Raw genomic sequence first — 6,632 nt, 5'->3', positions numbered from 1 at the left:
CAGCAGAGCAGCTTCTCATTCTAGCCTGAAAGGGCGGAGCTTCTATGTGATTGAACTCCGTGGGTAGAAGGAAAGGACTGAGGAAAGGGAAGGGGTGGCCACCACACTACCTGCATGTTTCATATCACTGAATGCAGATACCTGACAGCCAGGAAGGTTCTTCTGACAAGCCTACAAACCTCCCCTCATCCCTTACAACAAACCACACTACACTGCTCTGGACTCTCTGCACTGAATCAGTGACATAGAACATGCAGGCAGTGTGGTGGCCACCCCTTCCCTCTCTACCAATCATCTCCTCCTACCCGAGATCCGCTCTGTTACAGAGAGCCGGTGCCTTCTGTCCCCAGCGGCGCCTGGAGCTCAAGCTCCACTCGTTTCACTCTCTCTACGCCCATGCATGGAGTTTCATAAAATAAAGTTATTCTTTGCAATCTTTTGCGTCAGTGCCCATTTTTCTGAAAATATCACTAGAAAGATGGTGTTGGCAGCAGGTATATGGTGGCTTTGTGTGGGTACTGGTCTGCACACAATGGGATCTATTTTGGGTGCAGAGGTGTGCGCCCCCCCTTCCCCAGAGACCTGTGTTACCGCACACCCTGCACCTAATATAGACACGCCACTGCTAACTTGCTGTAATAAGGGCTCATTGTTTAGAAGGATGTATTCTCAGGGATGACCTTGAGATACTGTAGCTAACAGCACAGTGGTCACTTCCATTAGAAGTTTAATTTAGTTATTGCTCTTTCTCTGTGCACCTCTAGTAGCAGGAGGGTTAAATAACTAGGCAAACTCATTATACTAATGGCCTCGATCTTTTCCAGTTGTGGTTCATTTCAACAGGTGCTGCATAAACTTTATTGATTTCATGAGCCACAGTGCAATACTAAAATATACTGCTAATAACCCAGTATTTCTCACTCTGGTACCTAGGGTGCTTTTCAGTCTATAATAATGAGCCAATCGGAGGAAAGCAAAACTCACTGATGGTCTTTTGGAATCCACAGAAAAGGCAGTTATTTTTGGAAGGTAAACTTCAGCGGTAATTAAAGGTGCATGTTGACCTATTATAAGCTCTACGCTAGACAAACTGCTTACCAGCCAATTAAGAATCCAGTCACTTAACAAATTCCCCAACGTTTTTCACAAAAACATAGATATGGTGTGACAGCAGAATAAGAAAGCAGGTGAAGTAATCATCTCCGATTACATATTCCGCTAGAAAATTGAGATTTATAATTATAAAAATTCAAATATATATGTCACTATATTAGGGTACTGCAGTCACGAAGGATTTTAAGGTTAGTGTAGGTAACAAGTAAAAAAAGAAAAATCTTTAAAATACTGAGCAAATAAAGTGTTTGTATTGGACAGTAGGTGGCAGTAGTATCCAATGTTTCCCTTTTTCTTTTCCTATCACTTTTCATCATCTGTTCTCTACACTTGGGATGAACAAATTTTCTAGTAAACTAGAAAAAAAAGTGACAAATATCATGAAATTTGCACCTGCAAAAATCCTTGGGGGGGCTTAAAGCATTGAAGGTAAACTGCTCATACTATTTTGGTTCATTGGCTGGTATAACATAAAGTGTGAAGTCTTGCATGAAACATTGAACACCTGTGCAGGGAGGTGTGCAGGTGCAGCTGGGAGCACACAAAAGCAAGTGCGCGTAGAGCAGCTATACTTAGCAGTGGTACCAAGAGGCATGTTTGGAGTACCGCAACAATATGATGTGTCATGTAAATATTACTGCATGTCATATAGCCCTTCATGAGTTTGAGGCCAACTTCCATAGCACAGTAATACGTAGTTTGCTGAGTGACTGGATTACTAACCAGAATTTAAGTTGACTTCCTCTGTAGTATAATATTTTTATCATATTTAAGATAGGGCATGGAAATCGTGCAGCAACTGTGGTCCCATATGCAGCAGTTCTGCGAAAATATGCCAATGTCACATCCGCTGGGATTTGTACTGAGACACTAACCAGCAGTATCTCAGATGCGGCCACTTGCGTACAAAGACACAGCATTGGATGCACATCATCTGTGTACAGAATGTCCATCAGAAGTAAACCGCTGGAGCCATTGTAGCTGTGTACACAGACACAGTTGCATGCTCAGAAACGTCCCTGAACAGAGGCGTAACTAGGGTAGGGTGAGTGGGGCACGTGCCCTGGGTGCCTTGGCAGACCCAGGAGAGGGGGGCGCCGCCGGCGGCCAAGGCATCATGCCCCACTCGCCCCCGTCACGCCGAAATGTGAGGGGAGGAGAGCGCAGCGTCTCTCCCTCCCCTCACCGCGGCTGCCAGCAGTGCTGCGTGTGTCCGGTCTCCGGCGGCGTTAGCCAATCAGAGCTTGCAGACCGGCTCCTGATTGGCTGCCGGTCCGCGAGCTCTGATTGACTAGCGAACCGGCGCCACACAGCCGCCGCCGGAGACCTGGAGCGGTGAGGGGCAGGAGAGGCGCTGCGTTGCGCTGCGCTCTCCTCCCCTCACATAGAAGAGTGATAGCGCCGCAGCGGTGAGTGACTGACGGGGGAGGGGGGGGGAGAGGAGAGTCTTGTGTAACTGGCACTGTGGGGCATGTATCTGGCACTGTGAGGCAATGTAACTGGCATTGTGGGGCATGTATCTGGCACTGTGGGGCAATGTAACTAGCACTGTGGGGCAATGTAACTGGCACTGTGGGGCATGTATCCGGCACTGTGGGGCATTGTAACTGGCACTGCGGGGCATGTATCTGGCACTGCGGGGCATTGTATCTGGCACTGTGGGGCATGTAACTGACACTGTGGGGCAATGTAACTGGCACTGTTTGCCATTTTCAGTGGCCACACCCCTTCTGGAGTGTGGCCATGCCCATTTTTCGCACGCACATGCTTCTTTTGGTGTTTTTGTTTTTTTTGGGGGGAGGGGGGGCATTTTCCATCTTGCCCTGGGATCAGAAAACCCTAGTTACGCCTCTGTCCCTGAAACAATTCAAACTCCCCACTCCCCCTCCCCATTACCTCCTTCAGACACTCCCAGACTGTCAATCACACTGCATCCAAATTCTCACTGCAACTGCCATCAGTGAACCAGTGAACTAATGCACAGTGTGACTCGGGTCTGGGACTCAGGATAGACAGCAAAAAGGTCAACGCCAATTGGTCGACACACCTTAGGTCGACATGGACAAAAGGTCGACAGGAACAAGGTCGACTTGGAAAAAGGTCGACATGCGTTTTGGGGTTTTTTTGGTGTCGTTTTCTTCGTAGAGTGACCGGGAACCCCAATTAGTGCACCGCGTCCCCTCGCATGGCTCGCTTCGCTCGCCATGCTTCGGGCATGGTGCCTTCGCTCCGCTACCGCTTCGCTCGGCACAGATTACCGTTCCAATCGTAGTCCACGTGGATCGTTAAGTATGAAAAGGTTCCAAAAAAGAAAAAAATCGTGAAAAACTCATGTCGACCTTTTTCCATGTCGACCTTGTTCCTGTCGACCTTTTGTCCATGTCGACCTAAGGTTTGTCGACCAATTGGTGTCGACCTTCTTGCTGTCGATCTGGAGTCCGGATACCGTGTGATTCACATGCATCACCAGTACAAAAAATATTACCCAATCAGCATGGATGCCCCATAATGGAATGAAAGACTATATTATAGCACATACTATGCCAAATTAAAATGATGGTAATAGATAGCACTGGTGAATGAGGTATTTTTAAGTAAAAAAATCAAATTAAAAAACACAATGAAAACAATTATTCAAATACATAAGCAAATATACTAGCCAGTATCATAAATATATCACATTAGTGTTAATAAAAACCATCAAGTATAGCAGGGATTTATTTAAAGGAGTAATACAGAGATAACTATATTCAAGCTCTCAAATCTTAAGGTGTGTGCACACAGTGCAATATTACAGTACCTTGCGCACTCCCGTGGGGTTGGTATCGCAAGGTTAGATAGACTGTGCAGGAAAGTCAATTTTGACTATCTAGTACAAAGTATAGTAAAAATCGCCAATAGCCAAAATCGCAAGCACACAGTCAAAATCGCACACAAGTCAATATCTCACCATGTGTATGCACCTTTAGTATCAACAGCTGTTTTGTGCTTTATAAGTTGTGCAGTTGCTAATTAGCATCACAAAGCTTTGATTGCAGATAGATGTTAGTACATCAGCTGATATTTAGATGTAGCACTGAACATCCATTGTAAGGATATAAACCAAGTTTTTTTAGTAATTGTTCATAAATACCTCATTTGACTGCTATTCCTGGTCAGGTAATAGTTTCAATTCAGTCAGCAATGTGTCCAACATATCCTCCCGACTGCTGGTGCTAATCCAACGTATGCAGCCTTCTCCAGGAAGATGATAAACAACCCCTGCATTCACTAATTGTGGGGAAGTAAAGATACTGAAAAGTGAGTAGTCCGTCATTTAACACGTTTCTCCACCTTAAGTCACAAGCAGCGGCTTCCTCAGAATGTCAGTTACTAATCAATATTTGGCCAAGATTCACACACTCTTCTCCATTTCACTTTTTTTGGCCTCTTCATCTTCTAAAATAATCAGCATTTCAAGATTCTTTATATATGTGAACAGACATGCAGCACAAGTACTGCCTACTCCACCTTTATTATTATCATGGTGTCCTCAACCCTGGCTCCATGCCACACTACCACTTTAACAGCAAGGAAGGACAAGCTCAACCAAAAATTCAGGTTTCATCCTATGGGCAGGATGTACTAAGCATCTGTTCCGCGATGAGCAGTGACATGCGGTGAGGTAAGGTAGAGCCTTTCCTGTCATACTGTTTGTGCCAGAGTTTTGACTGTATAAAGTATATGTAAAATACAAAGAATGTATTAGAAAATAGGATTTTAATACCTACCGGTAAATCCTTTTCTCTTAGTCCGTAGAGGATGCTGGGGTCACATTCAGAACCATGGGGTATAGACGGGATCCGCAGGAGACATGGGCACTTTAAGACTTTCAAAGGGTGTGAACTGGCTCCTCCCTCTATGCCCCTCCTCCAGACTCCAGTTATAGGAACTGTGCCCAGGGAGACGGACATTTCGAGGAAAGGATTTATTGTTAAACCACGGTCAGCATCTTACCAGCTCACACCTCAAACATGCCGCAGAACGTGGCATTCAACAGAATACAAGCCAACGGCATGAACGATTGTATTCAACAGAATACAAGCCAACGGCATGAACCCACCTTTCTAGTAGAATGGGCCCTCACTGATTTCGGTAACGGCAATCCAGCCGTGGAATGAGCATGCTGAATTGTACCACAGATCCAGCGTGCAATAGTCTGCTTGGAAGCAGGGCACCCCATCTTGTTGGGAGCAAACCGGACAAACAGAGCCTCTGTTTTTCTAATCTGAGCCATTCTGGCGACATAAATCTTCAAAGCTCTGACCATCTCGAAACTTTGACTCAACGAAGATTAGTTCATGTGGAAAGATGAAACCACCTTCGGCAGAAATTGTTGACGTGTCCTCAATTCTGCTCTATCTTCATGGAAGATCAAATAAGGGCTCTTGTGAGCAGAGCCGGCCCTAACCAATATGATGCCCTAGGCAAGATTTTGGCTTGTGCCCCCTAGCACCACCGCTGGTTCCGCCTCTGACCTTCCACCTCTTTCCCAGCACCATCACCCCTCACCCATAGCAGTCCTTATTTTGGTGTTTGTACCCCCTATATTTTAAATAGGAACAGTTCGCACATTTGGCGCACAGCCCAAAAAGGGGTGTGTTTTTGCTGGCAAGGGGCATGGCCACACAATAGTAACCCCAATTCAAATTACGCCACACAGTACTGCAACTTTATTCACATTTGATCATGCGATAGTGTCCATAATTCACATTACATTCCACAGTAGTATCACTTTACCTTATAAACGTTACTCCTCACAGTAGAGCCCCTTATTCACATTACATCACACTGAATTGCTCCTTATTCACATTATACCACACCCTATTGCTCTTTATTCACATTAGACGACACAGTAGTGCTCTTTCTATATGCAATGCCACATAGTAGAGCACCTTATACACATAATGCCACAACATTAGTAATGCATTTATACACATAATTACGCACTGTAATGGCCCTTACACATTTGAGACACATTATTAATGTCCTTATAAACATAATGTGCCTTACACATTATGACGACCTTTATTAATGCCCTTTTACACATATTGTCCCTTACACATATGCCGCACATTATTAATGCCCTTATACACATAATGACACACATTATGCCCCCTACACATTTGCTGCACATTATTAGTGCCCCTATACACATAATGACACACATAGTGCCCCTTACACATATGTTGCACGTTATTAATGCATTTTTACATGACACACTTAATGCTCCTTACACATATTCTGAACACTACTGCACAACCAACCAACTCACATGCACACAGTACTCACACTGCCGCTAACACTGTGCCTCTGCTTGGATACATATGTGTTCTCATAATTCTTGCCTCAATGCTAACGTTGGGCACCTTTTTTTAATGAAAATGCATCTTATTTGCATTGCTATGTGGCTAGGATGCACAAGCTGCTTCTGCTGATTAAAATGATATGCAGCATGCCTATATACTGTGTGAGACTGT

General features: G+C 44.8%; 1 long non-coding RNA gene across 1 annotated transcript in view; it reads left to right on the top strand.

Moving 5' to 3' along the window:
- The first annotated feature begins 914 nt into the window (after positions 1-914).
- The window catches only part of LOC134911212 (uncharacterized), a 155,842-nt gene continuing 150,124 nt past the window's right edge, over positions 915-6,632 (top strand). The window contains exon 1 of the long non-coding RNA XR_010176406.1: positions 915-1,029. This is a non-coding gene — a long non-coding RNA (uncharacterized LOC134911212). The remainder of the gene's footprint in view (positions 1,030-6,632) is intronic.

This window comes from Pseudophryne corroboree, chromosome 4 (assembly GCF_028390025.1).
Source record: "Pseudophryne corroboree isolate aPseCor3 chromosome 4, aPseCor3.hap2, whole genome shotgun sequence".
In the NCBI taxonomy this organism is placed as follows: Eukaryota; Metazoa; Chordata; class Amphibia; order Anura; family Myobatrachidae; genus Pseudophryne; species Pseudophryne corroboree.
This window is presented reverse-complemented; position numbering and strand designations above follow the sequence as displayed.